The sequence below is a fragment of the Martes martes genome (assembly GCF_963455335.1).
Source record: "Martes martes genome assembly, chromosome: 13".
NCBI lineage: Eukaryota > Metazoa > Chordata > Mammalia > Carnivora > Mustelidae > Martes > Martes martes.
The window spans coordinates 18,222,137-18,232,576 of record NC_137901.1 but is presented as its reverse complement, the minus strand read 5'-3'; positions in this window follow the sequence as shown (position 1 = coordinate 18,232,576).

The following is a 10,440-nucleotide window of genomic DNA, read 5'->3' as shown; positions in this document are numbered from 1 at the left end:
TTGTTTCAAATTAGGGCTAATCTGTCCTTAAGTTTGCCTGGTTAGGCTCCTAGGGAGTTTCTATGGCTCTGATGCTTGTGGGAATTCCACTGAGGTGTGGGGTGTCTGCCTTAGTCACCACCCACTTTTCCTCTTCAGCCATTCCAGGACTAGAACATTTCCATCACGTCAGAAAGTTCCCTCATACACCTTTGCAATCAATCACCTGTCCCCTCCCCCCAACTCCATATACCCCCAGCCCCAGCAAACTCGCACCTGATCTGACAGTAAGGTTCTCCTCCCCTGAAGTAGGAGTAATTCTGACTCGGTGCCTAGCACCATCCTGGGGCCCTGGAGGGAAGGGGTAGAGAGTGGGGCCTCTGGGACTCTGTCATCTGCTTTGCAGACAGGCCTGGGAAACAGCTGAGTTGCAGTGGCCTCTTGTATGTCAGTTAGGGGCAGAATCACAATGGAATGAGGTGATTTTACAAGTCTAGAGATGACTCCAGGCCAATAAGGTCAGGGAGGCCCCGCAGGTCTAAGGGCCGTCTCTGGAAGACGGCAGGGTGTGGGTGGTTTGGCGTAAGAAGGGGGCTCTGGGGAGGAGGGCAGGCAGCTCAGCAGGTGACAGGGATGCGGGGTGGAGGGGCCGCCGTGCAACACTGGCAGCCCTGGCAGCGACCCGAGGAGGAGGCTCTGCTTGAGGAGGCTGCGAGAGTCCCGCTGAGAGGCTGCGGAAGACAAGTGCAACCTGGGATATCGGGATCGGGTCATTTCCATAATTATTGCATAATATAGCATATGTTGCATTAACATACATTATTTACTAAATAAACGCAGGTTTAAAAAAATGTCCAACGACGAGCCTGCTGCCCTTTGTTTTTGAAAATGGCCTTGGTGCCTCTCAGCCCTTGGCCAGCTCTCCTGGGCTTTGGGGAGCCCCAGAGTGTGAGCGTTTGCCAAGGCTCTAATGACAGGGGCCCATTAGAGTGCATGGCTGGGTTCCTGGAACCACCGGTTAGATGCAGAAATGGAGCCGGAGAATTAGGTAGACGCACACTCTGCCAAGGAGGGACATGCATTCCCGGGGTGGTCGCTCCCTGGAGGCAGAAGCAGATGGGGAGGACGTGTGTAGGTCATGAAAGCAGTGACGCCACCAGCAGGCGGACTCTGGAGCACCCCTCTGCCCCACTTCAGCTCTGGCCAGCTCTGGAATCCCTGTGGCCACAGGTGCCTCATGCCTTTGCTATAAGGGGAACGACAATAGGAAGAAAAGGATGAGTAGGGAGACGGGTGTGAAGTCCTGAACACCAATGGCCCTAGGGTAGACCCTGGGAAGGGAGGGGAGAATCAGACACAGTCCCTGCCCTCAGTGAGGGGGTGGAGGAGGCATGGGGCCAGTTAATAGCTTATGATGGGTGTAAAGTGGTAGGGCCCTATTACGGATTGAATTGTGTCCCGTTGCAATTCACATGTCAAAGTCCTAACCACCGCCCCAGCAGAAATGTGACTTTATTAGGAGAAAAAGGCTTTTGGGAGGTAATCAAGTTAAGGGGGTCATTAGGGTGGGGCCTAATTTGACTGTTTCCTTATAAGAGGAGATATCTGGACACAGAGACACAGAGAGAAGACAGTGTGAAGACACATAAAGAAAATAGGTATCCACAAGCCAAGGGGAGAGGCCGGGAACAGCTCGTAGAAGGACTCTTCCCTGCTAGCCCCTCCTTAGATTTCAGACTTCCGGCCTCCAGAACTTTGAGACAGTAAATTTCTATTGTTTCAGCCACCCAGCCGTGTGGCCCTAGGAAACGTAATGTGGGCCCTACGGGGGAACCCTGGAGCAGAAGAAGTTGTCAAAGAAAGTGCCTGCACTAGAGAATGTCCCCGCTGAGACCCAAATGACAGAGGAGATAGCCAGTGGGGAAGAGAAGGGCCGATTTGTGTCTGGCCCTGCAGGGTGAGTGGATTTACTGGCCCATAAACAAGACGAGATGACTGATGGCCTGTGATCAGTTATCTGCTTGACAGGGAGCCAGCAACCCTCCAAAATCAGGTTGGGGGTGAGGAAACGGGCCGGAGGTTTTGGATTTTAGTTCATCAATGTCCAAATAATAGGGAAGCTTTCTGAATGGAAATAAGCCAAAATATTTGCCCTTAGAAATCCTTTCTGGGACCATGTTAGGTTACAGTCCAGGGAAGAAGATGGGGTATTGGTTAAACTCTTGCTAGCAGGCGAGAGTTATCTCCATTAAAATGCATAGAAAGGGAAGGATCTTGGGTTGCTGGAGAGAATACTTCTTTTCAAATGGGTCAAAAGAGAAGACTGTTAAAAGCAAGAGTTTGGGCCTGCAGTTCTGTTTCTTAGGAAGGTCACATGAGGATGAGCAATGGACTTTCTCAGGGCCAAATCCTGGACAGCAGATCCTGTTTTATCGTCCAGAGAAAGGCAGGGTCTATTCTCCAACATTTTGTAGGCTGTCGAGAAGGGGAATAAATCTGAGACCGCCTTTAAATACTGGGTTTCAATTGCTTTCCTTCTTGCCAGGGCAGATATACGGGCTTGTGGTATGATTTAGTGCCCGAGTCCAAGGGACTGGTGTGCCTCTGCAGCGTGGAGACGGGGCTTTCCAATTATTTTTGTATTTTCTGCCGAGGATGAGTCTCAGTTCCTGGTAAAGAGACTTTCAGGGCCAGGGGTTTCTCTTCCAGAGGGAAAGTGAGAGACCACAGTTACTACTGCCCCTACAGCTTCTGGTGTGGGAGAGGGGGGCCTGTAAGGATGATGAGGATGGCGATGACGATGAGGGAGAGGAAGGAGAGGAAGAAGAAGAGGAGGAGGAGGAGGAGGAGGCCTCCCTAAGTCGAGCTCTGGGCAAGCTTTGGGCTGGTGATTGGTTCAAGGATGGGGACAGATTCAAGTTAGACCAAGAGACAGAGTCCTGGGGCTTTCGCTGGAACTTGTCTTTCTGAGAACTAGCAGCTAAGTTGTAGGCGGAGACCGCTAACCGTGGGGGTAATGGAAGCCTGGGGAGGATGCGAGGGCCCTGGTGGATAAGTCCAGTCTGGGAAGAGAGCCAGGGCGGAGGAAATCAGAGATCAGGTCCTTCTGACTTTGTTCAAACGCTTGGATCCTGGCTAGAGCCTGAGCTGGCTGCTCCTCACGCTTCCACATCAAGGGAAGCTTTAGGTCCCACCTCCTTTCTGAGCTGGCTTTCTGCTTGCCTGTGATCAAAAATGTCTTAGTTAACGCATCTGTGGATCCTTCCGAAGAAGTAAACCATTGCAGAGAGTTCATTGTGAAAATGAAGTAGCAAACACACAGCTGGTGAGATCTGAGGGCTCTCAAAGCCTCTGTAACCAAACACAGCCCCTCCCGCTCCCAGGCTGAACCAGAGCCCCTGAAGGCACCGCCATATTGACTCTTCTTCACTTAAGATTAAAAGCCCCAGTTAACTACACGCGTGGTACCTGAAGATATCAGCAGCCACGAATATCTCACTTACTAGGGCGTGGGGAGAAGGCAGCCCTGAAAGGAGAGGATTTTGCTCTATGGGGAAGGGCTGGGAAAGGTCTAGGTTATGGGGTTGGGGTGACTGGCGAGAGAGCAGAATACAGGGGGCACTGAACACAGAGGAAGGGCCGATGGTGGAAAATACCACGGGTCTTGTTGGTGGACATGTCACAGGAGGCATAGTGTGATGGTGGGCGTTGCGGGGGCGGGCGTTGAGGGGATGGGCGTGGCCTGAGACAGGCGCTGTGGGTTCCTCTGTGCGCGTGGGTGGGCGGGTGTGGTGGGGTTGGACTCGGGAGGGGGCTTGTCTTGGCGGACAGGCAACTGTCAGCTAAGGGGGACTTGCTGCTGTAATTGAGAAATGGCCGTGCGCTATCTCTCCCGGAGTGGGATGATAGTAATTAATTGTTCATTGATCCCTGCAGGTCAGCTAGAGGTCAGGGAAGTTACTCCAGTGGCCTCCCAGTTTGCCAGGCAGCCGGGAGCGGTGGCTGACACCTCAGTGGGAACCGTCCTGTGCCCTAAACGCTGACAGGAGGTGACAGAATAATTATGGTAACCTTAATGTCTGTTGTTGCAAATAAAACAAAAGTGAGCCATTCTGGAAAACCCAGACCCCCACACCATCTAAGACTCAGGGAGGAGGAGGAGGAAGAAGTGTGTCTGACAGTGGACGTTTTTCAGCATGGAGCAGAGCACTGCAATATGATTGTTATTGTGGTCGCTGTCAAAAGCTTAAGCAAGTGTCCATGTGGGTATGGCCTGTGCCTGGGGAACCACACTGATCCATACAGGCGGTGATAGCCAGACAGAATTCTCACACAATCTAAGGGGCACACACACAGCGAATGGATAAAATAAGACTCAGATCGGGGCCCGGCTCTTTTGCAAAGGCTTCTCCCATCTGCCACATTCTCCAGTTCTCTGATGTTCTCCAGCACATGATGGGGACGTGACCTTTCATCTATGCAGGGTCCTCTTTCAACCCCTATGCAGAGAACTTTGTGCCAAGCTCATGATAGAACTGTGTTCCCACAGAGCTTGTAGAGCTCCCAAGCAATGGTCCTTATCTAGGTCTCCCCTCTCCAACAAGACTGGGAACTTCTGGAAGGCTGGGGCCATGTTGGGTATCTTATGCAACAGCCACAGCAAACAGTTATTGAGTATGATACGGTTCTAGCCACGATTACATTCGTAATGCATCCATAATGGCGTTCATAATGCTTAGCGTAGGGCCACGCATGTATCAGTCCTTTAATAAGTATTGATTGATGAAAAAAACTGGGAACCCAACTGTTGCCTTGGTCATAGGGGTTGTGAAGGGTGAAGATGGCATTGCTGTGGTGAGATCTTGGTAAAGTTCACTTGGAAAGTGAGATCTTTCCTCCAAGATGAGATGCAACTTATTATCCTTCCTAGTTATCTGCTCTTGGCTATGGGGTGAGATTATACACGGAATCTGCAGTTGTGTGAATTTTCTTTGTGAGATATACTCTCCCTGAGTTAAGCTAGAGCTCATAGAACTACGTCTCCATTTCAGAGGTGTGACCACTTTAACTCGGATGAGAGAGAACGTTCCAATGAAATTGTGTCTGATTTCTTTTGAAATGTTAAGCTTGCTTTCTCTGCACCTGACCTACTCTATTGGGCAGAGCTGGATAGGATTGTCTTTTGCAGCTTTTAGATCCAAAATAGTTCTCTCCATGCCACGAGGCTCCATCCCATTGATCCCTCCACTCTAAGGCCATCAACCACCACCAAACTGAAAGGACATCTATTGGAATGCAGTGTGGCATCCAAAAGACACTTTTGGGAAACCCTTCTTGAAACCTGGTCTTTTTCAGGTGAAGATCCCAGGCTCTAGTGGTTTTCTCCCACCTCTTTAGCTGTTCTTTTCGGTCTCCTTCATGGGCTCCCTTGGTGTTCTTCCATCTAATCTAAGTTCACATTACGGGGCGCCTGGGTGGCTCAGTGGGTTAAAGCCTCTGCCTTCGGCTTAGGTCATGATCTCAGGATCTTGGGATCGAGCCCCGAATCGGGCTCTCTGCTCGGCAGGGAGCCTGCTTCCTCCTCTCTCTCTGCCTGCTTCTCTGCCTACTTGTGATCTGTCTGTCAAATAAATAAATTAAAAACAAATAAGTTCATATTGCAGTTGCCACCTATACGCCCTATCTCCAGACAGACATCCTCTCCACGTCCCTGTTTCTTTGGTCTTCTTAGGCAGAAATCTCCACCTGAATGCCCCATAAGCACCTTAAATTCAGTAAATAAAAATGGAATGCATTATCCACACCTAACTTCTCATCCTCACCCCCAAATGTGTTTTTAGTGAATGGGACCTTCCTCTGTGTTACCCAAGTCACCCTGGAAGCCATCCTGAGCCTCTTCCTTCCCTCACCTCTCACTCCCAGTTGGTCCCCAAGCCCTGTGATGAATTTCCGGAGTTACCTTCAGTATCACTATTATATTCTTCACCTGCAGGGCGACCAACAGAATTCAGTCCTCCACCTTCTTTGCAGGTCATTGAGATGACCACTTCAGTGGTCTCGTTTCCTTTCCTGTGGCCTCCTTCCCATTCGTGTTCACCCTACTACTAAAGATTTTGTAAGAAATGCAGACTTATTGAAGTTTTCTGATTCTTCTAGAAGATCAAGCACATGCCTGGTTTATAAGGTCTGCGATCCTCTGCTGCCCCAAACACTGTCATTCCCCCATGGGACAGCCACGCCCCATGCCCACCACTGTCCGGTACACACCCCTATCCCTCCATGTCCCGTGAAGACAGGCCCTCAGCTACTTGAGAACGCCCTACTCTCCTTTAAGACCCAGTTCCCAGAGAGCTGCCTGCCGAGCCCTCTCCACCTCTGTGACCAGGCAGAGTGACAGTGCTCCCAGAAATCCAAAAAAGTATGCAATACTTATAACAGTAGCTACTATTTATAAAGCTCACACTATATGGCAGGGACTACACTGTGTACTCTGCTTCTCGAGTTAGTCCTCATGATCTAATGAAGCAATCCCACCTTTACTCCCATTTTATAAATATAGAAACTGAGGCTCAGACATGGCCCCAGCGCAGAACTCCCACTTGGAACGCTGGCTCCACACTGTCTCACCTCAGTAGGTGAGATCCCTCTGCTGAGAGCTCTGTCCTTGCCACTAAGTGTCCGTGTCCTCCAGGGCACGGATTTGCTTTGTTCATTTGCTTTCTTCCCCCTAACCACAGTGCGTGGCACATCACGGGGTCTCAGCAATTTGTGGAAAGAATCTAGTTTTGATTCCATCTTTTCCAGAATGTGCTCTATTTCTCAGACTGGGACTTTTACAATCGAAAATGTGGAAAGACTTAATTTTGCCTCCTTTTCTTCATGCCCAAGCAAGAAAGAACTTTCTTACCCTGGTATTTGTCTATTTATCTGTGATAGATACCTGCGAGCTATTTAAAACGATGGGCCAAAATGTGGAGTCTTGAAGGCCAAAGGGCTGAACAGAAATCGTGTCCTCTCAGAAATGCCCCTTCCTCTCCCAGGTATCAGGCTCTTTTTAAATTTAGCTTCTGAATATGAAGGACCCAGCTCTTTAAAGTTTAATGTCCCAGCCATTTTAATTGTTTCTTTCAAAGTACAAAAGAGCAGCTGGGCTACATCGACACTAATCACTTGCCAACTTTCCTTTTTACAAAAACAGCTAAGCTCTTTTTGAGATTTAAAATCACTCCATCTGAGACCCCAGCTTGGCACCTACCTTTGCACTCCCATAAAAGGAGCCTAATTTCTGTTTTTAAGAAATGTGTTGCAGAGCGATTTTCTGGTTTTGTTCTTTTAAATATATACATATAAAATGAAGTACAATACAATTTTTAGTTATTCTTTTTCCTCTACCAGAGTCCCCTTGCCCTTCTCTATTTGAGTGTCCTCAGACAGCAGTGCCAGATAAAATACTCAGTAGACTGGAGTTCTGATAAACAACAAACACGGTCTTACTATACATAAGTTCCATGCAATCTTCAGGATATATTTATTTAAATTTTTTTTTTTTTTGCTATTTGTTTGAAACTCAAGTTTGTGGATGCCCTGCGCCCTGTGCTTTCATTTGCTAAATCTGGCAACTGTAGCCTGGGGCTTCCTGTTTCTACAAACGGAGAAGGCTAAACTTACAGGATGAACGATATTCTTGAAATAAATAAGCAAGCAAGCAAATAAAACTAACACTGTGTCGTGAGCTTTCTCATCATGCACACACATACCCACACACTCGCTGGCCCCTGATAAATAATGCCTTTCTTGCAATCCAGAAGGATAAATGAGTGTAGTTTCTGGAACCCTAACCTGTCTTTATCGATGAACTACAAGCACGTACTGAAAACGTACATGTTTTTAGGGGACTTGGGATCCAAAGGGAAAGATGGCGTAGTCCTATCCTAGGGGTCACGGTCTGGCTTTCGTGGGGCAAGAAAGAAAATGATTTATCTTAGCTGTGGCTCTGATAAGGACTGAAGCGGGTGGCAGAGAAGGGATAGCGTGAAAGGGTGGGGGCGGAACGGGGTGTGCATTCCCTTTGTAAACCGCAGGATGCCCCCTCCGCCCCGCCCCTCCCTCCCCGACTCCTGCTCGCTGGCGGGGGCGGAGTCAGTGCCTGTCACAGGCACGCCCCCTGGGGCACTATTTGGCCCTGGGTCTGAAATTGATTCTTTCTGGATTTCAGGGCGGCAGCAGCAGGCAAGAGCTCCTGCTGTCACTTCCAAGACTTTTATAGACTCTGACAGCAAGGAAAGCTCCCTGTCTTTTGTCTTTTGTATTCTGTTTGTGTTCAGCCTCTAATCCACGTGGGGAATAACATGAAGGGGCCTGAACGGGAGGGCCTGCTGCCTGGGCTGTGTGCCGGGAGGACGATCCTGGGAGGAAACTGTGAGGTCCCCGTGCCCCCAGGCCATCCTTTTTGATTTACACACCGGCCCTGGGATCTCCTTTGGAGGAAAAGCTTTCTGGGCCCACCACCTGAGATCACCCAGGGTGCGCATGGGGTCACGGGGCGGGAGACACGGGGAATTCCAGGGCAAGGGTCCTGCCCCCCAAGGCACGGCTAGCCTGTTGGGGAAATGAGTATCTAAAACAGACAGGCAAGTGCAGAATGGGAGTTCGTGCCTGTGGCTTCCGAGCAGCGCTGATGGTTCAGGAGGAAGAGACGAGTAAGATTTTGAAAGACAGCTAGGAAACGGAGAGGAGCCAGTGTGATGCCCAGTAAGGCGACACTGGGAATGGAAAGGGAGGGGGTGTGAATGGGCGAGAGCAGCTGGGGCCCCGGAGCGCGCGTTGGGGAGCGTCTTCCACTCCAGTCTGAACGATCCCAAATGCAGGAAACTGGGGCGGGGGGTGGGGGTGGGGAGAGCTCCCGTTGAGGTGTTCAACCTTGAGTAAACCAACGCATCACCCAGAGGCCTTGTTGATTGGAAGGTTACTGGCCCCGCCCCCGGAGGGTCCGACGCAGGGGGTCTAGGGTGGGGCCAGGCATCTGCATTTCTAGCAAGTTCCGAGGGCGGCTGAGCTAAAGGCTGTCCCCATCTCCTGGGACTGGCTGTTTTCTAGACCAATGTTAAACATAAAAAGGTGATATTCGTTAATTGTCTATTTTTGTTTTGTTTTGCAAGAGTGGTGGAGGAGGAAGAAAGCCTGGGGGCTAAATGAGATCTTCCTGTCCCCTATCCCTTGGAACGACTTAAAATCACCAGACTCCAAACAGAGAGAGAGAGAGAGGAAGGAGCTCAGTTAGGTTTGGTGCTTTGCACCTGTCACCACCCGCGGATGGTCCCAATATAAGAGGCAGGCCCTAGGACTGAGGAGGGGAAAGCCAGCCAGTGGGGTCTCACCACAGGGAGCCGGTAGGGAGCAGGCAGCTCTAACCTCCGGGAGGATCTTGTGTTGTTGATGAGGGCCTTTTTCATTGATGCTTCAACTGCATATTCCTTGCTGCTTCCTCTAATCACCACCCCCCACCCCGCCCCCCGCCCCCCGCCCCCCACCCCCCACCCCGTGGTTGTAAAAACCACCGTGTCAGTCTATCATCCTGAAAAATTTGCAAAGGCCGCGAGAGTGGGGAAGGAGATGCGGGATGGTCACCTCTTTCTGTTTTGGACAGCACAGAGGAGGGCTTCTCTGGGCTTCGGCAGCAGAATGTTTGAGCCAGAGGGCCACTGCATGGTCTCCTCTGGAGGAGGGAGTGGGCTGCATATGGTTGTGCTGGTGGGTGCAGGTCAGAAGAGATGAAGGACAGCAGCAGAGGAGAGGCTCGGGAGTGCCATCCTTCTGGGGGGGGGGGCAGGCTACCTGACCCAGGCACAGGGAGGAGGTCAGGTAACCCTAAGGTCCAGCCACATTCACACCTGGGGACAAGACGGGACAGGGGCCTCGGTTGCCCACTTGAGAGAAAGGACGCCTCGTGCTAAGAGGTCTGGTGGCCACTTAGCCCTCCCTGCCCTCAGCTTCCACGGAGATTTTCCCCTCCCTGTCTCCTTTGCTCTGTCCCTCCCAGGCCCTCCGCTGCGTCAAAAGGCGGACAGCTTCCTGTCACCCGGTGGAGTTGCTGGCGGGGCCGCAAGGGGCTCCATCAGAGCACTGTGGGCTTTAGGGCTAAAATGGGCAATTTCTGGGTTTCTGGATCCTATTGTTATTGCAGACTCTATTTTTATATTCCCTTGATGGATTGTAGGTGGAACATGGATTGAATGCAAATGGCCACTGTCCTTCTCAAAGTGGGAAGACTCCTGTGCTGGAGTGTGGGACCTGAACTCTGGGCTCGGCCGTCTACACAACCCCAGGTGTGACCTTAGCCAGCTCACAAGGCCTCCCCGCTTCCCCCCCCCGCCCTTCCTGAAATGCCCACCTGTGGCTCCACGCCAAAGACGGACATGCTGTCACGAAAGCTACCACGGAAGTCCTCCTTGGGCGTGGAAG